Here is a 23805-nt window from a genome sequence, read left to right as displayed (position 1 = left end):
AATAAATCTTATTCCTAAAAAGAAGTGAATGTAGTAGTGTGAGATAGGAGGTTGAGTTGGTTGACAACCACCTTATCCATGGTCTGGACTGCTCATTGAGGACCCCACAGACCTCCTGCTACCATTATATCTTATTATACAGATGTGTATATATAGATGTAGATATAGATATAGATTCATATCCACACACACAACACAGGGTTGGGGCACCTGTGGTCTCAAGGCCACATGTGGCTTTCGAAGTCCTTGGCTAAGTCCAAGTTTTACAGAACAAATCCTTTTATCTAGGGGACTTGTTCTGTGAAGTTTGGATTCAGTCAAAGGGCTGCACTTGAGGACCTAGAGGGTCACATGTGGCCTTGAAGCCAAAGGTTCCCTACCCCTGCACAAATACAGAAATACCCCAGATGGGTAATGAACTAGGCCTGACATTAAATAGGAGAAAGATAATGGGCTGAATTGGAATTAGGAGATTTCATAGACATTCTGATAGTATCAAGTTTCTCCTTGAAACAAAACCCACCTTTCTTTAAACACCATTGATGTTTCAGTAATGCCATATGCTTATGAATCATAGAAGGGGGAAGGGAATAAACATTTATTAAGCACCTACTATGTGCCAGGTACTGTGCTAAGGGTTTTATAACTATCATCTCATTTGGTCCTTTCAACAAGCCTGTATATAGGTAATATTATGATTATCCCCATTTTTACAGTTAAGGGAACTGAGGAAGACAGATGTTAAATAACTTCCCAGAGATACCCATCTGAGGCATGATTTCAGCTCAGATCTTCCTTCCCCCAGGCCCAGCACTCTATCCACTGCACCTACCTGCTTCACTCTGAAAATTCAAAGTTATGGCCACTCAAAGAACAACGGAAAGACTTATGGTGGGTGTAAATAGAGCGCAACAGAATATTACCTAAGATGTGGCTTACAGGGTACCATACAATAGGGGTAACTGTTTTTCTGGTGGTACACTATGGCCACAAACCATGGGATACTGCAATGGCTAAAGAATCCAGGTTATGTCACTCTCCTTGCTTGGGGTCAGCTGAGTAGGGCCCTGCTGCTGCTGCCTCCACCACGAGCAGCAGCTGGAAACCTGGTGGGACAGAGTGGCACGATCGCCCCTGGCATGCAGGGCCCTCTTCATTGGCTAATGTATTTACTTCCTCTGTAAGAGAGAGAGAGACCCCAACTTCAAGAACAGGCTCTGAGAGCAAAGAAAGAAACAGAAGTTTGCTAAAGAGAGAGCTGGGCTTTCCAAGTTACCTGACCTTGAAGATGCGGAAGCCATTCAGAATTTCTTGAAGAAATACAGCTTGGTGAGGAATTACTAGCCCAAGGTGAATAGGAAAAGGGGGTTGACCGCTTGACAAATGCCATTGCTGTCTGTGGGCGGCCAAAGCAGTTGCAAGTTTTTACTGCAAACTCTTCCATCGCCAGTGTTCCAGATGCTTCTGACTAAGCTGCCAACAATTAGCCAGAGAATTGTGAGCATCCAGAGCTTGGCCAAACATGATATGGAATGAGAAATATGTCAATATAATAAAATCTTAATAAAAAATTTTAAATAATTCTTAGCCCAGAAGATGAGCAGCAATGGCGGGGGAGGGGGGGAAGGCAAACATGCTAGTTATGGACTATGTATTACACAGAAATTTACCAAAGTTGATTTCTAACTTTGTGTAGGTAGGTTTGTTTGGATTTTATTTATTTATCTTAGTGAGAAGTATATTTTGATAGTTTTTGCATTTTATAAATATACTACGAGTTATCTAAATGTTACTAATTCATTTGTTAACTAAAATATGCAGTTGGAAGATACAAGTGACATGACAATACTGCATGTTAAAAATACCCAGTGCTCATTTTTGAAAAACAAAAGTTAAGGCAATAAAAAGAATTCTGCACTCAAAAAAAAAAAAAGTTATATGTCATCCAAAGGGTGGAAGAAAAGATAGTAGCTATGTAGTAAGAGGAAAGGGCCGCTAGGTGGAGCAGTGCAGAGTGCCAGGCCTGGAGTCAAGAAGATGAGTCTTCCTGAGTTCACATGTGGTCTCAGATACCTCCTAGCTGTGGAACTCTGGGCAAGTCACTTAACCCTGTTTGCCTCAGTTTCCTCTTCTGAAAATGAGATAGAGTAGGAAATGGCAAACCACTCCAGTATCTCTGCCAAGAACACCTCAAATGGTGTCACCAAGAGTTGGGCACAACTGAAATGACTGAACAACAAAAGTGAAAGGAAGAGATATAAAATAATACATTCAATTTACTAAAATGGGGGTCCATATAATGTTGAAAGACTTCGAAGAAGGCCCCAAGCAGATTTAGGTGTTCCATCCCCTTTGCCCCCACCTTTGGAGGATTTATGGAAGTACGTAGCCTAAAGTTGCATGAGATGAGAAGATAAAGATTCATTATGATCATCACTGTAGGAGGGAGTATATCCGCATTGAGCTGAAAATAGATCCGTTGAAGTATTAGCATGATGGAGGTATAATAGATATCTTTACATTAGAGTAACTTGCTGTTCTGTATGAAGATAAAAGGAAATGAAGGGGTTCATTGACTAACTTTTAAATATCTTACAACGAACCTTTTTCAGAGATTAGCTTTAAAAGAGACAGCAACGGATAGCAGCCCCATCGGTATTGAACAACAGCTCTGAGGCTGAGTTGAACATTCATTCTTTCACCTCTGCTTAGATTTTCCAGAAATTAAGGGATTAGTTATAAATGATTAGTTGCATGTAGACACTGTGTGTTTTGCATTTCAATCAAACGTATACAGAGCCTTAGAATGGCAGCATCTTTAGCAGTATGTGGGTCCCGTAAGTTCTTTCATGCATCTCTTTGCACAACTAGGTTAAAATAATAAAACTTCAATTGATAGAATCATAGACTTAGAAGAGGGAGCATCAAATGATCCTAGCCTCTGTCTTCAAGTAGATAAATAGCTCAGTGTCTAGGATATTGTTAAAGGTTTGTGTTATTATTAGTGACCTCCAGGGATGAGATTGCATGACCTTCTTTGGTAGCTTGCCCTAGGGTGTCATCAACTTTTCATCAGAGTTCCAGTGTCAAACTAACATTGCTTTTGTTTCCAGTGGGAAACTTGTCACAGAAATATTACCCTTAAATAGAGAATTTTATTGGAGTGGGAGGTTGGAGGGTGAAGGAAGCAGCATATAGGGGTATATAGGAACACTTTCAGCACTATTTCTTTTGAAGATTGCTGATAAAATGCTGTTTTAATTACTGAGTGTTCCTGTTTTTCATCTAAGAAATCGGCAAGAATTCTTTTCAAGTCTTTTTATACCTCAGATCCCTTTAGGAGAACTGTTTTACTCTGAAGATGGTCTTGATTGAAGGTTGTAATAATTGACAATAGAGGAAAAACAGACAGGAACATAGAAAGAAATGTTTTCTGCTCCTTTATCTTTTCCTTATTTTTTATCCCACATCAGCCAAGATAATCTTTATACACACACACATACACACACACACACACACACACACACACACACACAGATTTTAGAGTGGTTGCTGGTACTTACATAACATAACTAGTTTATATTTATATAGTATTTATAGGTACTGAGCACTTACACATAATTTCACGATCACTGAGCTTGAACTCTGTACCCTCTGTTTGCTTGCTAGGTGATCTTGTCAAGTATTTTATTTGAACCTCAGTTTCCTCCCCTGTAAAATAAATAATAAAATCCTTCCCTGGATTGTTGTTTTTTTTTTGCTTTTGTTTTTGGTGAGGCAGTTGGGGTTACGTGACTTGCCCGAAGTCACACAGCTAGTCAGTGTTACGTGTCTGAGGCTGGATTTGAACTCAGGTCCTCTTGACTCCAGGGCCAGTACGCTATCCACTGCACCACCTAGCTGCCACCTGGCTACCCCCTTCTCTGGATTGTTTTGAGGAAAGTATTTTATGAACTGTAAGGCAATATAGAGAAGCAAGCAGTGTGGAGAGAGAGTTGCCCTCAGTGTCAAGGGAATCTGGGTTCCAGTGCAATCTCTGACATATACTAGCTGTAACCCTGGGCAAAGCATTTAATCTGTCAGTTACCTAGGCAAGTGACTCACAAATGGTGCCCATGGCACCCTATAACAACAAAAACAAATAATAATGATAATAGCTAACAAAATTATAAAAATAATAATAATGATAGCTAACATTTATATGCCAAATTATGCCCCCATGGCACCCTGTAACAACAACAATAACAATAACAGCAAACATGATGATTATAATAATAATAGCTAATGTTTATATGGTACTTACCATGTGCCAAGAACTCTGCTAAGTGCTTTACACATATTCTCTCATTTAATCCTCACAACAATCCTGGAGGAAGGCACTACTATTATCCCCGTGTCATAGTTAAGAAAATTGAGGTGAACATTAAGTGACTTGTCCAGGATCGCACAACTAGTCAATATTTGAGGCTGTATTTGAACTTGCATCTTTTTTTACTCCAGTCCCAGTATTATATCCCGTTTAGCTGCCCCAAACTCACAGGGGCATCACAGGATATATTAAACATTCCAGGGAAACACAATGATACATGATATCTCTCACAGACTGGGAAAACTACTACCTCAGGGTAGCTCACAGTGCTACCCTTAAGTTGAGGCTACATTCCTTCTGAAGACATTAAATGTTTAAATATGTTTTTGTTTACTTGTCCTTTGGACTATTCCTGTAACTCTCCAAACTTTCTGTGGTGATGTCATCTCTTTCCAAACCTGGGTTTCCAGCTGTTGTTCTGATCAAAAAATTAATTAATTAATTAAAATATTTGAAAAAAAAAAGAAGCAAGTACTGCTTGAATATCAATGTAGAACAGGAAATGAAGGTGGTAGGATTCAATCCAATTCCAAAGTTAGTGAAGCTGTGCAGTGCCCAACAGGCATACATATCCCATTAGCAATTAATTATTGTTATTTAAGAATGAAACAAAAATTTATTTTTCCTCCAATTTATTTGCATTGTTTTTTCCCAAACAGTCCTATTTTAGGACATAAATATTTATTGATATTTGAACCTAACTGCTTAGTAAACAAAACTATTAGGTATTTCTTTTGGCCTAGGAACATAGTGAAAAAAAATTACTGAGACATGAACTGAGAAAGTGTGGGAACCTTTCTCCTAGGCAGGCTCTAAGACTGTAAGTTACAGAGAAACTGTTGATCTGCATTTGTAGATAGAATTTCCTCACTGGGAGTTCCCTATGCCAATGAAATCACAGTTCTATCCCCACTCTGAAAAAAAAAAAGCATTGTATAATTGAGTTTTATAGAAATCTTTTGAGGAAGGTTAAGTGAGTGTGAGAGCATTATTCACATTTCCATAATCTTCTTATCTTCATTTTATATACTGCGATAATAGGTTTAAAAAACTTTCACAGGACCATATAGTTAGTGAGCAGTTGGGTGAAATCTTTAAGTCTTCAGCTTTTCCCATGTGTGGGAATTCTTATTGGATGATTGACACTCTGGTGACAACAATACTTTGGTATTTCCAGAGCGCTGAAGGTACTAGCAAGCTAATTAAAATGTAGCTAAGGTATGAATCAGTGTGGATGAAAACTTGTAGTACTGACCCCCCAGTACTACAAAAAAAAATAATCTGGAAAGAACCTTATCAGATGTGACAGTCAGAAGTCTTGTGTTTATTGATGTAATGGAAATGATCAAGGCTTTCAATACTCTTTTCTGTAACGTATTTTGTTAAATATTTTCCAATTATATGTCAAAAAAACCCCTAACATTTAAAGAATTTCTTTTGATTTCCAAATTCTTTCCTTCTCTTCCACCTTCACCCCCACCTTGTGAAGGGAAGCAATTTGATATTGATTAGACATGTGAGGTTGTGCAAAACATTGCTCTCTTTTCTACAAAGTTATCCACTTAACCTCTTGAAGGGCTTAAGGTGTCCTCAAGATTATGCATTTTCAGAGTATACAACACATCAAATGCTCCTCTCTTGAGGATTTCCCTTTGCCTTCTCTATCCGTCTATATTAGTCCCCTGCCCTTGCAGTAGAATTTCAGTGGCGTGTCCTTTCTAGGATTCAAAGGACTCTTCCCCAGAAAAGTATGTATGTGCTCTTGAGATGACTTAACTCTACAAAGAGATTTCCATGCATTTGCACTGCTAGGCTTACAGCCCACTTTTCATCTTCAGCTGCCACTACTTGAACAGATATTGAATTTACCTCTAGCAGGCATCTTGCTTTATTTTATTTCTTCCCTCTCGAGTAAGGTTTTAAGCTTTCTTACTATGTCCTTTTCCATAATAACTCATTTCCAGATAGTCATTCAATCTTTATCTCCTTGAAGGTACTGGAATGTACCATTGTATCAAGCAGTTTCCAGAACATAGTCATCATTCTTTGTTTTTGAACACTCTTGTTTATAGCTGGCATTTCCCTTACCCAGTTCCCATCATGTCTGTTCAGTATTTTCATCCTAGCAGTCAAAAAGGTTAGCCTGAAATTTTTGTAGTATTCTACCTCAGCTTAGGCGGACCAACTTCCTAATAATTGTACTGTGTTGCTGATGTTTTAATTCCCATTATGGTCCTAATAGAAATGAATAATAATCCTTTGAAACATCTTGGCACACAACAGTATAGTAAGTTATAGTAAAAACAGCATGTCTAGCTGTCTAATCACATACTAGGAAGTTTCTAATTCTCTCTCTCTCACTGTCGCACACACACACACACATACACGTGCACACACACACATACACGCGCACACACACACACACACACACACACCATCTAGCATAGTACCTGTCAAAGTGCCTAGTTTGCTATTTTTGTGACTTTACACAAGTCACTTAATAGCAATAATAATAATAGCCAGCATTTATATAGTACTTTAAGATTTTTTTTTGGTTTTTTTTTTTGCTAGGCAGTGGGGTTAAGTGACTTGCCCAGGGTCACACAGCTAGTGAATGTTATGTGTCTGAGGCCGGATTTGAACTCAGGTCCTTCTGACTCCAGGACTGGTGCTCCATCCACTGTGCCTTCTAGCTGCCCCTACTTTAAAGTTTTTAAAACACTTTATAAACATAACATCTTTTGATCAAGGAAATGGTGTTATTATTACTTCCATTTTACAGATGAGGCAGCTGAGGCAGATAGTTATGTGAATTGCCATAACTAGGAAATCTCTGAGGCTGGATTTGAACTTAGGTTTTCCAAAGGTACAACCCTCTGTCACCTGGCTCAATCTCTCTAGGGCTTAATTTCTTCTCAAGTTTCTCTTAGTTTCTCTAAAGGAAGGAGATGAACAAGATATTTTCTCATGTCTCTTCCATTTTGATTATCATTACTACTTCATTATTCTTCACTGCTTCCTCATTGGACCAAAGTATAAACCTTCTTCTCTGTACAGTATGATTCTCCTTCAGTGTTAGGAATGTGTTTTATGTGTTGGTTTCAGATAATGATATCTCTATTGCTAATGTTTCAGTTACCCTTTAGTATTATGCTTTAGGCAAGGATTTCTATTTGCTGGCTTTAATCAGAGCCACATTCTGCCTTGAGTTTCTGAATACTTTATAATTAAGAATTTTAATATTTATTTTAAAAGGTAATTGTTGGCACCACAAAAGCATTGAAATTCCTACAGTTAAATTTTGCTGTTGTTTAGTTATTTTTCAGTTGTGCTTGACTTTCTGTGACCCCATTAGGCATTTTCTTGGCAAAGGTATGGGAGTGTTTTGACATTTCCTTCTCCAGGTCATTTTACAAATGAAGAGATTGAGGCAAACAGGGTTAAGCAACTTGCTCATTGTCACATAGCCAGTTAAGCTTCTGAGGCTGGATTTGAACTTAGAGGAGTCTTCTTGACTCCAGGCCTAGCACTCTATCTATTGTACCACCAACCCACCCAAACAGTTCCTTTTTTGTTGTAGTTTCTTGTCTTCGTTTAGCAGTTTTGTGTGTTCTTTAAAGAAAGAAGTTAAGCAAATGACACCTTTTTTTTTAAGTGCTTGGAAATGGTCTTTCAGTTGTTTTCCACTTCTAAATAGTGCAGATGTAAAATTCATGAACATCTTGGTTTTTGGTCTAATTCCACAATTTATTGCCTGCCGCAATACTTGAAAATTGCATTGAAAACTTTTTTAAAGGGAGCAACAAAAGTAACGCATCTATTGCTGACAGTATAAGAGATACGCATGCCGATTGTCTGATTTCCAAAACAATAATATTGCCTTTTTTAGTGTGGTTGCAAGCAGAAAGGTCAAATTGTCATTCGATTGCAAAAATTCAATGTACAAGTTCCTATATGCCAGTTTCTGTTGTTGTTTAGTTGTACTGAAATGCTAGCGGGGTTATAGTAAGGCTTATCTGTTAAATCTCTCTATCTCCTCCCCTACATACGTGCTTTTTGGTAAGTTGTAATACATTTAAAAAAGTCATATTCTATATGATAACTGCCAGAAAAATGCCATTTCCATCATCTTGCCTCAGGGATGATAATGTCAATTCTTTTTGAAAATTCATCTAAAAAATCAAGACATTCTTTCTCAATAAAACCTCGGAAAAAACTTTAACATTGTTGGGGAAAATCATGAAAATACAGTGGAAGGGTGTGATAGATATCATTGTTCAGTTGTTTCAGTGACTTTAGGTGACTCCGTTTGGGGTTTTCTTGGCAGAAACCCTAGAGTGATTTGCCATTTCCCTCTTCAGTTCATTTTCCAGATGAGGAAACTAAGGCAAACAGGGTGAAATGACTTGCCCAGGGTCACACAGCTAGAAAATGTCTGAGGCCAGATTTGAATTCTGGAACGTGGGTCTTCCTAACTGAAGGCCTGGCATTGTGCCACCTTGCATCACAAAAATTAATTTACCTTTCTATAAAAATGCATTTGTACTTTTGTTTTGCATGTAGATGAGAACATGTTGCTTACTGTCTTCCCCACTCCCATTTCTCCTGATTTTAAGAATTTTTTTTCATGTATGTTCTTGCTTCCCCTGAAGAGATAAATGAGTTGGTAATAGAGTTTGCTCAGCCTGTCATCTCTTTGACTGGGCTCTTTATGCTGTGTGGTCCCTTAGACCAGAGCCACATAGGCAGCCAATGCTGACTGCTTTCTTTGCTTTGGAGAACCAGCAGAAGAAGCTCAGTGACTTAGTGGTTAGAGTGCTGGGCCTGGAGTCAGGAAGACTCATCTTCATGAGTTCAAATGTGGCCTCAGACACTTACTGGCTGTGTGACCCTGGATAAGTCACTTAAGCTTGTTTGCCTCAGTTTCCTCATCTGTAAAATGAGCTGGAAAAGGAAATGGCAAAGCACTCTAGTATCTTCACCAATAAAACCCCAGATGGGGTCATGAAGACTTGGACATGAGTGAAAAATGACCCTGCAGCAACAACAGACATGGCCATTCCTAGGGGAATTGTGGCCTGGTAGAAATCACAACCTGCTCCATCATTTACTTAGGGTAAAATCAGATTCCATGGGTTCAAACCCATTAAAATAATAAAATCAAGATAAAATGACTATTAGTGAGTTAATGAAAAAACATTTGGTAAATATTTACTAAGCAGGTGGCAGACATTGTGTTAGGCAACCATGTTAAACAAATATAAAAATGGGTCATAGTACTTGCCTTTCAGGAGGTTATATTTTAATGGGGGAAGGCAATCTATGCAGATGAATGATGGCCAGGGCAGTGTCAAGATTCATGAGAATGTTTTGTTGATCCCCAGAGCAGTCAGGTGAAATGCAGTTTCTAGAATTAACGGAAATATTGCTTTGATTCCTAGGTCCAAAGCAACAGGTGCAAAGGGGGTGAGAAGAGGGAGGGCCCCCGTGGCTGCAGAGAGAAGGCCTGGTTAAATGGATGGATTTGATGTGAAGGTGAAGCATGGCCTGAGGTTTGGGGCCAGGTAGATCAATATAGTCATCAAAGAAAGAAAACTTACAAAAGGGAAGCAGACAGCTTGAGGGACATGAGTAAAAGTGTATGAGGAAATTGAATTCATCAAACATTCAGTAGCCCACTATGTATAGGATACTATATGGAGGAAACAAAAATGGGTAAGACACAATTCCTTCCTTCAGGAAACTTAGAGTTTTGTAGGAGCAATTATTCAGTTCAATTCAATAAGCATTTATTACTCTTACTAAACGTGAGACATCATACTAGGCACCAGGTGTAGCGTTTTTGTTCAGCTATTTTCAGTTGTGTCTGACACTTTGTGACTCCATTTGGGGTTTTCGTAGCAAAGATATTGGAGTGGTTTTTCATTTCCTTCTGCAGCTGGCAAACAGGATTAAGTGACTTTCCCAGGGTCACATAGCCAGGTAAGTGTCTGAGGCTGGATTTGAATTTATGTCTTTCTGACTCCAGGGCTGGTGCTCTATCCACTGTGCCACCTTGCTGCCTCTAAGGGTAAAAATAAACATAAAAAATAGTCCAGGGGGAAACTAGGTGGCTCAGTGGATAGAGCATTGGCCCTGGATTCAGGAGGACCTGAGTTCGAATGTGGCCTCAGACACAGAATACTCACCAGCTATGTAAGTCTGGGCAAATCACTTAACCCCAATTGCCTCACCAAAACAAAACAAAAACAAAAACAAAAACAAAATAGTCCATAACCTCCAGGAGCCCACGTTATATTGGGGGAATAAAATAGGTACATTGATAATGAAATACAAATATGTACATTGATCATCAAATACAGGATAACCTGAGGAGGAAGAGAGTCCTGACAAGAGGAAAGGCTTCCCTCAGGAGATCCCACCTTAGCTGAACCTTCAAAGAAGCTAAGGCTTCTAAGCGGCAGAGGTGATAAAAGTGAATTCCAGGCATGGGGGACAGTCTGTAGAGAGGTAGAGAGGTAAGAGATGTAATGCTGAGGTTGGGGAATGGCAAATAGATACATTTGACTGGAATATAGTGTGATGTAAAGTGAAGTAAGACTGGAAAGGAGACCTAGTGCCAGACTGTGAAGGGTTGTAAATAATAAGCTGAAGAGTTTCTGTTTTATCCTGGAAGCAGTAGGGAACCAGTTCTTTAGCAATGGAGTAGCAGATGAGAGGCTGCTAGATTGCACAATGGATAGAGTGCTGGATTTAAAGTCAAGAAGAATCATCTTCATCAGTTCAAATCTAGCTTCAGACCTTACTGGCTGTGTGACCCTGGGCAAGTCACTTAACCCTGTTTGCCTCAGTTTCCTCATCTGTAAAATGTGCTGGAAAAGGAAATGGCAAACCACTCCAGGATCTTTGCCAAGAAAATCCCAAATGGAGTCACCAAGAGTCAGACATATATGAAGAACAGCAACATAATGATACATATGCTGTAGGCATATGTTAGGTAGGTTATGTATAGGTAGGTTATTTTGCGTATTGTATGGAAGAAGGATTAGAGAAGAGGAGAGAGTATAATAACTAAAACCTGTAAATAACTAAACTACTAAGCATTCTGAAATTCGCTTTGCCTTGATGATGTTAGCAGTTTAGGGGCTTACTGTGTCTGTAGTACATACCCTGTGATACGTATGTGTATGTATACAGATTTCCAGTGTCTTAAAGGAGAATATGCGTCTCCTCTCTCTCTAATTGCTTGTTCAGGTCATTGGCCCAACACTGGTCTCCCCAAACATAGGGCACGAGGCCATAACTTTGACTTACTACCCTAGGACTGGCTCTTCCACACAGTCTACCCAGTGGTATGGTAATGGAGTGAGAAACATACCTCACTTCCATTGGGCTGAAGGGACTAACAATCCATTCTATCTCCCATTAATGGGAATCTTTGGAGCCTTCCCTGGATAGTTAGTAGCCTACTTAGAAAAAAAACCAAGGATATGTGGTTCAGAGATGACTATAGCCCATTCAGTGTGTCTTGGGTATCATATTCCTATTTTTGCTAATTGACTGGGAACTATTTTAGAGAGCACACTGTAATTATAGTGTCTGACCTTTGATTATAATTTTCAATGCCCATGTGTTTATGTTATGGAATTGTGATGATTAAATTATGTTGACTTCTGGGAGAAAATTAAAAATCATGGGGGGGATGGGAAAAAGCCTTTCAACTAGTTAAGAGTAAAAATCGCCCAGAAAGATGTGCCATTGAGGACTAATTTCCTTGAAATTCTGTGCCTGTTGTGAAGATTAATAACAGGTGGCCTTTTAGGGAGCTCCCAGCCTGAGTCTAATGTTCTGGTTGTTCTTTTATTATCCCAAACCTCCATAACTAAAGGATTTTTTTCACCCTGCCCTTTGTTCACAATATGGGACTGTAATTGAGTTCATATTTCTCACCCAACCTTTCAGCTGTAATTAATATTTTATTATACCAGATTTTATCACTAAATAGCAGAGCAGCAGGGTATTGAGTTACATGTGCACATACACACACACACACACGCACACATACACACACACACACAAAGAGCAGTAGTGACTTATTGATGCCAAACAAGTTCCTTGTAATGAGTTATGGTTGAGAGAACACAGAATGCATTTATGGTACCCAACAAATATCCCAAAGTAATTTATGGCCGATCATATCTTGATCAGACCAGGACAAAAAGAAATTAAAGTTTTTAAAACAAAATATTTAATTCTCTGAATCTATTTATGATATGCAGTGTATGTTACCAAATGCCCATTGTCTTTGTTATTATCAGTTTTCATAATGTCATTTTATGAACAAGACTATGTTCGGTCAGCTACTTTGGGTGCTGAGAATCACATGAAATTATCCAAGGACTGTTCGCTGTGAATATTCTGGAGGGTGACGGAGACATTGAGTCTTCCCATTAGAGCTGTCTTTGAGCTAGTGTCAATTTGAAAGCTTTCATTCCACAGAACTCCACTGAGTTTAAATTTGTTGTGTTTTTATTAGGCCATTTTGAACAATGGAGTGTAATCTCAGTAAAGAATCTTGCAAAGACTTGTATAAATGGTATCTCTGAGTGATGGAGTAAAACAGCAGACAAAATGAAGTGTATTTTATTGCTTAAAGTGTAACAACTTGGTATTAAGCCATCTTCATTATGAATCCATCTTTCATGGTTTGGGATTTATTTAGATTTTTAACCTAGCAAAGATTTATTTAGATCTTCAACCCAGCAAAAATATTAACAAATTAATATTACTGTCTCCTGTGTCTGCTTTTTCTTTTCCTTACCATGGAAATGATGAGTTGCACCAAAAAGTCAAATCAAGGTAGAAGTCATAATTAGGAGCTCTGGACTTGAAAACATTGCAAAATCTTTGAAATTTTCACCAATAACACTTACTCTAAAATGGTTGGAATCAGGCTACCACATGAGTTAAATTAAGAATTTCACATAAAGATGAATGAGTAGATCACACGATCATAGTTGTATATGATTGTGTATATAATTCTACTTGATATCCTCAGAGGATATCAAGTAGAATCTTCTCAACTTAACATTGAGGAAACTGAGGATCAAGAATATAAAGGGACTTACATAGGACAAGACCATGTAAGATGTAAGTGTGGGAGGTGAGATCTGAACCCAAGACCTCTAAATCTGGAGCAAGTGCCTCTCAGGAAAATTAAAAATAAAACAAATCAACAGCAAGTTTCATCTCAGAGTTAAGAAGAACTGAACACTTTATAACATATTTGAACTCCCAACTTTCAGAAAATCATATGGAAAGATTTTCAGATGTTCTTTCCTGGGCTTTACTTCATATGCCATTCTATATAAATGTAGATTTCCTATTTTGCTTGTAAAGGCCTTAGAGTTTTGTTGCAGGAAAGCCTAGCATAAATTAAACTTTAAATTAAATTTCATTCCACAAGAAAGTCCTGTTGTAGTTTTGTCCTATTTCTGGCAGATTTGTCCTCAGTGTGGATTGTATTTTAATATTGCAGGTGCTGTAGGAAGATTTTATATTAATTGAAATACTGAAATTGTGATGGAAAAGGAAGAGTACAACTTTAAACAAAGGAACTATGAGTAATACATTAGAAGAATAATCGAATTTTAATTCAGTACTTGATCAGCTCACTACGCAAGACACTCCTCTTCAGTTTTCAGTACTGAAAAATTTGCTGTTTTATTGTTTTTAAAGAAAAGGCATTCAAATGATGAGATTTTGGAAGCTGGTTTTGAGGTTATAATTGCAGTTGGAAAGGTTTCATGAAATTAATTAGTGAGATGATCTCATTTTTATAAATGAAAAACACATCAATCATAAAGTTCTGTCAGGTTACCATTGACCTAAGTGCTAATAATGTGTTAATTTACATTAAGGTGACAGCAGTGTGTGGCAATTGGGTGGCAGATAGGATTTAGCTATTTTTCATTAGCACTTGGACTTTGATAAAGGGGAACAGAAAAGAGCTGCTTGACCTTTCAGTGCTTAAATTATTAAAGAGCAAATAGGTTTGAGGTCTGGATGCTTGCAAATCTAATTTGTCTTGCGGAGCAAGGATGAAAAGACATTTTGGGTTTGAAATTGCTCCAGTCAACTTAGCTCTCTCTTTAAGGTATCTGAAGATGAATAGATGGGAGCCATTTGAAATGTAACATACATGGAGTAGTGTATGTAGTAGAACTAATATCAGCTTGCTGGGACAAAGGCATGTTTAAAGGATAATTTTATCCCTAAAATATATATGAATTCTTAAAATTATTGCTCCTTGGAAAATAATGGAGTTTTTGTTTTCACAAGTATCCACTTGATTGAAATAATATTGCTTGTGCTTTTTTTCTTCATTTAACAAGAAAGTCTAAGGTGTCCTAGTTATAATTTTGTCTTTGAATTGGCACCATGCAGTCATGTTTGTTGTTGTTTTTTGTTTGTTTGTTTTTCTAATTCCATTTCTAGACTACCTAGATTTTGGATTATCTGTGGCAAATTCTAAATGTCATGCTGGCTTCCTTCCACAATTCAATGTATGCCTGTCCTCTTAATCGTAAGACCAAAGGATTTAGAACTAGAAAATCACCTTAAATTAATAAGTTAATCAAAAATCATTTATTAAAGCACCTTCTTTGTGCTACCAGGGGTAGAGCCTCAAGGCCACATGTGGTCTTCTAGGTCCTCAAGTGCAGCCCTTTGACTGAATCCAAACTTTGCAGAACAAATCCTTTTATTAAGGGGATTTGTTGCACTGTACTAGACACTGAGAATATGAAAATTAAAAGGAAAGAACCTCTGCCCTCGAAGATCTTACATTCTGTTGGGGAGAGGCAACATTTATATATCTATATCTACATCTAAATCTATATCTGTGTATATAGCTAGCTAGATATATAGATAAGTACATATAAAACAGAAGATGATGTAATTGGTGAGGATACTGGTAGTTGTGGGTAATCAGGAAGGCTTCTTGTGCATGTCAGGCATGGAATATGGCTAGTGCAAAGAAACACACAGGAAATGGAACATATTATATGAGGAACAGTAAGAATGCTGCTAGGGTGCAGAAAGGAGTATAATGTTTAATAAAACTTGAAAGGTAGTTGGTTTCAGGTTGTGTGTGTTTAAATACCAGAGGTGTTTATATATGGGGCATCCTGAAAGTCTTAATGCAGTTTTAAGCCACTGGAGTTTATTGAGTGGAGGAGTGATATGGTTATCCCCATGCTTTAGGAAAATCACTTTGACAGCTCTGTTGAGGATGGATTGGAATAGAGAGAACCTTTAGGCAGACAAATAGATTAGAAGGCTAATGTATTAGTCCAGGTAAAAGATGGTGAGGGCCTGAACTAGAGTGCTGGCTTTGTGACAAGACAAGGTAGATGCAAGTGAGAAGTATTTTGGAGGTAGAAACAATGGGGTCCGGGGAAAAAATCAGTTAATTCCCACTCTTAATTTTACCAATGAGGAAACTAAAGGCAGAAAGCTCAAGAATATGCCCAAAAATACAGGCCATAGGATAACAGAATTTAAAACTAGAAGGGAGTTTAGAGTTCATATCTTACAATGCTCTCATTTTACAGATGAACAAGTTAGCCTAAAGAGGTAATATGGCTTGCCCCAAGTGATACAGATAGTAGATACCAGAGCTAGCATTGCACAGATTAACATAAGAGAAAAGAGAATTTAAATAACCCTATCTTAGAAAAAAAAACTGAACAAGTCATAAATGAACTCCCTAAGAAAAAAATCCCCAGGACAAGATGGATTTACAAGTGAATTCTACCAAACATTTGAAGAATGATTAATCCCAATACTACATAAACTATTTGGGAAAAAAAAAGTAAAAAAAAAGGAGTCCTACCAAATTCCCTTTGTAACACAAATATGTTTTTGATACCTAAACCAGGGAAGCCAAAAACAGAGAAAAACTATAGATAAATTTCCTTAATGAATATCAATGCAAAAAAATTTTAAATAAAATACTGAGAAGGAGATTATAGCAGTCTATCACAAAGAGCATACATTATGACCAGGTGGAATTTATATCTGTAATGAAGGGCTGGTTCAAAATTAGGAAAACCATTATCATAATTAGCTATGTCATTAACAAAACAATGAAAATCATAATATTATGTCAACAGATGCAGAAAAAGCCTTTGACATGTTGTGATGACCATTCCTATTTAAAAACACTAGAAAGGATAGGAATCAATGGAGCCTTTCTCAAAATAATAAGTAGTATCTATCTAAAACCATAAGCAAGCATTATTTGTAATGGGGATAAGCTAGAAGCCTTCCTAATAAGATCAGGGTGAAACAAGGATGCTCATTATCACCACTGTTATTCAATATTGTACTAGAAATGCTAGCTAAAAAAAGAAATTGAGGGAATAAAAATAGGCATTGAGGGAACAATCCCTCTTTGCAGATGATATGAAGGCATACTTAGAGAACCCTAGAGAATCAACTAAAAAACTAGTTCAAACAATTAACTACATCAGTAAAGTTGCAGGATATAGGATAAACTCACATAAATCATCAGCATTTCTATATATTACCAACGATAGAAAGAGAAATTCCATTTAAAGTAACTGCAGACAATACAAAATACTTTGGGAGTCTACCTGCAAAGAAAAAACCAAGAACAATTAGAAAGATGTTTTTCATACAAATACAGCTGTAAACAATTGGAAAAACTATTCATTGCTCATGGGTAGACCATGCAAACTAATAAAAATAACAATTCTACCTAAGTTAATTTACTCATTCAGTGTTACATAACTCAAACTAAGAAAAATTATTTTTAGAGCTAGAAAAATTAGTAACAGAATTCATTTAGAAGAACAAAAGATCAAGAAAATCAAAAGAAACCATGAAAAAAAATTGTGAAGGAAGGAAGCCAAGCAGTGTCAAATTTCAAACTATATTACCAAGTGGTAATCATCAAAACAATCTGGTACTGGCTAAGAAATAGAGTGGTTGATCAGTGGAATAGACTAACTACATAATACGCAGTTGTAAATAACTGTAGTAACTTAATATATGATAATCCCAAATATCCAAGCTTTAAGGCTAGAGCTCACCATTTGACAATAATTGCTAGGAAAACTGGAAAGCAGTTTGGCAGAAACTAGGCATAGACCAACATCTTACACTATATACCAAATTAAGGCCAAAGTGGATAAATGATTTTAGACATAAAGTAAATTAGTAGAGCACTGAAAAATATACCTGTCAGATTTATGGATAAGGGAAGAGTTTATGACCAAACAAGAGAAAGAGGAGATTGTGGGAAGTAAAATAGATCATTTTGATTACATCAAATTAGGGAGGAAAAAACTTTTGTACAAAGGAAATTAATGCAGCCAAAATTGGAAGGAGAACAGGAAATTGGAGGGAAAATTTACAGCAAGTTTCTCTGATCATGGTCTCATTTCTCAAATATATAAGATAGTTGATCCAAATTATATAAATGAGTACCGTTCTTCAGTTGATAAATGGTAAAAGGACATGAACACGAAGTTTTCAGGGGAAAAAAAGCTATTAATAATCAAATGGAAAAATGCTCTAAATCACTATTGATTTGAGAAATACTAATTGAAACAACTCTGAGGTACCACCTCACACCTATCAGGTTGGCTAACATGATAGACAAGAAAAATGAAAAATGCTGGAAGGGATGTGGAAAAATAAGGATACTAATGAACTATTGTTGAAGTTGTGAACTTGTCCAACCATTCTGGAGAGCAATTTGGAACTATGCCCAAAGAGTTATAAAATTGTGTATACCCTTTGACCTAGTAATACTACTACTAGATCTGTATCTCAAAGAGATAAAAGAAAAGGAAAAATGAACCTATTTGTACAAAAATATTTACAGCAGCTCTTTATATGTTGTCAAAGAATTGGAAATCAAGGGGATGTTCATCAATTGGGGAATGGCTGAGTAAGTTGCAGTTTATGATTGTGATAGAATGCTATTGTGCTATAAGAAATGATGAGCAGGATGGTTTCAGGAAAACCTGGGAAGACTAATATGAACTCATGCAAATTGAAGTGAGCAGAACCAGGAAAACATTATACACAGTAATCACAATTTTGTAAGAATGATCAACTGTGAAAGACAAGGCAGTGATAAGGGAGGGAGAGAATTTGGAACTCAAAATTTTTTAAAATGAATATTAAAATGTTTACATGTAATTGGGAAATACTTAATATATATATATATATTTAAAGGGCTTACTATGTGCTAGCTTATACAAAATTTAAAATTTTTCGTCCTTTTATTTTCTCAAAAGTTGCACTAATTTTCAACTGATATAAAGAGGTTAGTTCAGAGGAATTGGAATCCTGAATCTGCAGCTTCTAGATCTAGTGAGTCACCATCTTCCTTCTATATATTACAGTAGGGCTAATCCTTTCCTTCTCTTTACTCCTCTTTTTTGGGGACGGGGGGAATATGGAGGAACATATTTGGGTTTTTTGCTATTTTCTAGTGCTCTTCTTTTCTGGATTAATGGATTGCACTTTTCCCAGCTGTGCCTGGTACATAGTGTCTGTACTTATTGATTCATTGATTTTTTTTTTATCTTAAAAAGTATCCAACCTCAGGTGACAGTTATCTCTAGCTAGATTTTAAACTATAGTGGGAGATTCTAAGAGAAGACAGAATGAGCTCCTTTTCATTCTCCTGATATCTTATTGAAGGGCTCCTATCATCATCATCATCCTCATCATCATAGCTAGCATACACATAGCACCTACTATGTGTCAGCCATTGTGCTAAGTACCTTACAACTATTTTTTCATTTGGTCCTCGCAACCACTCTGAGAGGTGGGTGTTATTATTGTCCCCATTTTACAGTTGAGGAATCTTGCCCAAGGTTTCACAGTTAGTATCTGAGGCCATATTTAAACTAAGATCTTCCTGACTTAAGGGGCCCAATATTCTATCCTCTGTGCCACCTAGATGCCTTTCAGCTCTAAGTCCTGTGTCACAGTATTGTTAGATCCTTCCTTTTAGTCCTCCAGGCAACCTTCCTGTCACTTTCTCCTCTCAATATGAGGTCACCAACAAAGCTGAAGGGCCCCTAGGATAGCTTAATGTGTCTGGTCTCCACATTTAGAAGCAGCTCTCTCCAGTCTCCCACTTATATCATTAACTCTTTGTTAAGACACTGAATTTAAGATTTTGTAATATGAATTTTGGCTCTCCAAGAATGCATTTTCCATCCAGCTGCCCCTTGAGATATTGAATGGTAGCAGATCTGCCCATACTTTGAACTCCACAAAGTTCAAACCCTATGACTTTCAGTGGAGTTTTTGGGTATGTGAATATCTGTCATAGCCTTCCATATAACATTAAAGGCGTTATTTGGCCAAATATGACCACCAGGTGTGTTGGCAAATTAATTATTTCATCCAAATTTTCCCCATAAGTCCTGCTATTTAGGGCATTGTGATGTGGTTTCAATGACTGATTGTTATTGGTATTGTGGAGACACTCCCCAGTCTCAGCTGGCTTCCTAATTTCTTAGCACGATTACAGAAAACCCAAGTACACATATCTATGTTTTGACCCATTCCAACAACAACAGTTGCCTCTAAGTCTACACTCTAGGGCAAAACATCTCCCAGTATATTTTTGATCCCTGGTAGATGAATTGGCTGGAAGAAAAAGCACAGGAAAGCAAGCACCAAGTGGGCATAATGCCTAGATGATAAGATGTGCACATGCTTATTTTAATATGTAAAATGTGTATGGCCAGTGAGAATCTGATATGCCCTTCCAGATAAATCTGCCATTTTTCTAGGGCCATCTTAGTTACTGATAATTCTATATCCATCTCTTTGTAATTTCTTTTCATGGCTGTTAACTGTCGTGAACAGTAGTCATTAAGCAGTAATAGTTTCAGTTAGGTGGCACAGTGGATAGAGCACTGGGCTGAAAATCAGGAAGACTCATCTTTCTGAGTTCACATCTGGCCTCAGACACTTAATAGCTAGCTGTGTGAACTTGGGCAAGTCATTTAACCCTGTTTTCCTTAGTTCTTCATCTGTAAAATGGTCCTGAGAAGTCAATGACAAACCATTATAGTATCTTTGCCAAGAAAACCCCAAATGGGGTAACAAAGAGTCAGACGTGGCTGAAACAACTCAACAACAACAACAACAATAACAAAAGTTTCAGATTTAGTTTCTCCCTTGAAGTAGGGCTATATGTGATGAATTAGTTTCTATAGCAAATAAGATTTTACCATTAAAGTGCTATAATGGGGGGCTGTCTTAAATGTTTGCTTTAGTTCTCATTGAAATATGAGCAGTTCTCTGTTAGTCAGGTCCAGGGTTCCATCAGTCATAAGTTCTGGGTTAAATTGTTGAAAGAAGTTGATATTTCAAAAAAGAAAATTGGAAAGCTTTCACCTTAGGAGAGAACGGGTTATCAACCATTACCACAATATCCCCATGTGTTGTGAATGAATTTTTAGTCTGTATGGTCCTAAAATGAACCCCATGAATGCTACTTGAGCTAGTTATCTGTTTTACAATATAAACCGTGGTGACACAACAAAGTTAATTATTAAAGTTGAACTTTCTTAGGATACATGGTTCTGTTCATGGCATAAAAATATCAAAATGCCAATGAGGTAAAGGAAGGACATTGTTAATTAAGTCCTGAAGTTTTGCCCAGATATTGGCTAGCCCCCAAGGAATAGCCTGATATTTAGTGTCCAAATCTAGTGCTGAAGGCCACTTTCCACTCATTCCTAATTTTTATAAGGTGATAACCATCCCCTCCCTTCCTGGTTCATAAATCTAGTTAAGAATAAATGTAGGTTCTGTGGACCGTTTCCAGGATATCTACAATACAAGTAGGAGATACAAATTCTTTATACTTATATCTTGGGTACATATAGTCACTGAAGGAGTATACCATACCCTACCACCTTTTGTAAACAAAAAACACAAAGGTGCTTCCTGTCAATGAATGAAATGTTAAGATAAAATCACATTTTCTTGGATAGATCCCCACAATTTTCAATTCTCTTTATCAGTTAGTACATAAATCTTCCCATAATATGGAAAGTTTCCCAGGAAGTAAATTTGGTGGGAAAATTGAACTCCATTGGTTAGCTCCCTTCTGATAAATCCCATTCCAGTGATATCTCAGTCCTCAGCTCCTGAATTTTGGTAGCTACCTCTGAAGTATGTCCAAGAATAACACAGTGTGAGATGCCATCTAGCATTTATTATCTGTGTGACCCTAAGCAAGTCACTTTGTGGATCTCAGTATCCTCATCTGTAAAATTAAAGGGTCAAAATATAAGCCCTATAAATTCTCCTTCAGCTCTAAATCTTTGATCGTTTGATCCTAGAAGCTCATGTGTCCTTCATGCTTAATTTGATTGACAATAACAACAGCAACAATAATAAATAGCTAGCATTTATATGTTTTGAAGTTTGCAAAGTGCTATACATCTTATCTCATTTGATCCTAATGACAACCTGAGGAGGTTAGGTACTATTATCATCTCCATTTTACAGGTGAGGAAACTGAGGTAGAGGTTAAGTGTTCAAAAGTCAAATAGCTAGAAGGTATCTGAGATGGAATTTAATCTCAGGTCTTTTCTGATTCCAAGTCCATTACTCATTATACCTATTGTATTACGTGCAGCTAGAGCTGATAGGTAATATTTGAATAAGACTTTTAAGGTCTGTAAAGCATTTTATAAATATTATCTCATTTTATCCTCATGATAATCCTGGAAGGTATGAGCTAGTCTTCTCCCTGGTTAACATATGAGGAAAATAAGGCAGTGGTTAAGTGACTTGTCCTGGGTTACACAGCCAGTGAGTATCTAAGGAAAGATAGGAACCCAGGTCTTCCTGACTCTTGGTCCAGCACTCTATTCTCTGAGCTACCTTCAAAAGAATGGGCCAACTTTGATAGTCATATACCAAAATTAGAAGAACATGGAACATATTACCTATCAGACTCATGGATAGGAGAATAATATGTGAAGAAACAAGAGATAGAGAGCATTGTTGAGTTGTAAAAGGGATAATCTCGATTATTTTAAATTTAAAATTTCTTGTATAAATAAAACCAGTGCAGCCAAGATTAGAAGGAAAGCAGAAAACTGGGGGAAGAGACTTTCACAGATAATCTCTCAGAAAAGGGTCTCATTTCTCAACTAGATGGAGAACTTTGTCGAATTTATAAGAGTATGAGTCATACCCCAATTAATGAATGGTCAAGGGATATGAACAGGCAGTTTTTCAATGAAGAAATGAAGATTATATATAATCATATGAGAAAAATGCTTTAAATCATTATTGATTAGAGAAAATCAAATTAGAACAACTTTAAGTTGTTATCTTACACCTATCAGATTTGCTAAAATTATAGATCCTCTTCAATTGGGGAATGGATAAACAAGCTGTGGTATAAGATTGTGATGGAATACTGTTATGATATAAGAAATGATGAGTTGTTTGATTTAGAAAAACATGGAAAGACTTGGACCTATGAAGGAAGATGCTATCCAGATCCAGAGAAAGGACTGACATAGGAATATGCATAGTATGGTCTTACATATATGTGTATGTGTATATGTTTATAAATATGTGTGTATATGTATATATATATATACACACACATATATTCATGTTCCGCCAAGTATATGGAAAACAGCATTTATTTAGTTTGTTCTCATAAATACTAATAAGCTCTTCCTCATTTGAAAGAAAAATGATACCTAATAGATGTTACCGAATAATTAGATAATAGATAATTAATAGATAATAATAATAGATAAAATAGATCATAAATTACTTAATAGATAATACTTTATAATTCTTTAACAAAAGGACATGTTTTTATTTGGGAATGATCAATGGACTTTCTTTCAGTGGCAAAAAGAAAGGGAAAGATCCATAAGGTCTAAATTTGAATCCTGGCTCTGATACCTATTGGCTGTGTGATCATGGACAAACCTTCTTGTCCCAGTGAGCCCCTAAGCCTCTATTTCTTCATCTATACTTTTCTCTGACACTTAGTTTGATCCATGATATCACTGATAAACATTCTCTTCATTGCTTCAAATTACAACCCATCTGATACAGATTACAACTCATTCTTGCCCTCTTATCCTGAGTAAGTCTTACCTATAATTTTTCCATAGGTCCTCCAGAGAGCATCAGTATGATGGGATGGTGGCCTTCATAAGGTCTTGCAGGGAGAGTTGAAAGACATTCCATCCCTCCCATTTTGAAAATGAGGAAATTAAAACAGAGAGAGATGAACTTGGAGTCAGGAAGACCAGCATTCACATCTGGTTCCAGACTTTTACTAGCTGTGTGACCCTGCGCAAATCACTTAACCTTTATCTGGCTCAGTT

At 37.0% G+C, this 23805-nt stretch overlaps 1 protein-coding gene and 1 pseudogene across 3 annotated transcripts in view; both read left to right on the top strand.

Moving 5' to 3' along the window:
• LOC114053920 (receptor-type tyrosine-protein phosphatase mu) overlaps window positions 1-23805 on the top strand; it is a 958135-nt gene that overhangs the window by 546057 nt on the left and 388273 nt on the right. The window lies entirely within an intron of this gene.
• Window positions 984-1536, top strand: LOC114053795 (annotated as a pseudogene).

Source organism: Vombatus ursinus, unplaced genomic scaffold, assembly GCF_900497805.2.
Source record: "Vombatus ursinus unplaced genomic scaffold, bare-nosed wombat genome assembly UNPS02014812.1, whole genome shotgun sequence".
NCBI classification, from domain to species: domain Eukaryota; kingdom Metazoa; phylum Chordata; class Mammalia; order Diprotodontia; family Vombatidae; genus Vombatus; species Vombatus ursinus.
Note: the sequence above shows the minus strand (reverse complement) of the source record. Positions and strands in the feature narration are given on the sequence as shown.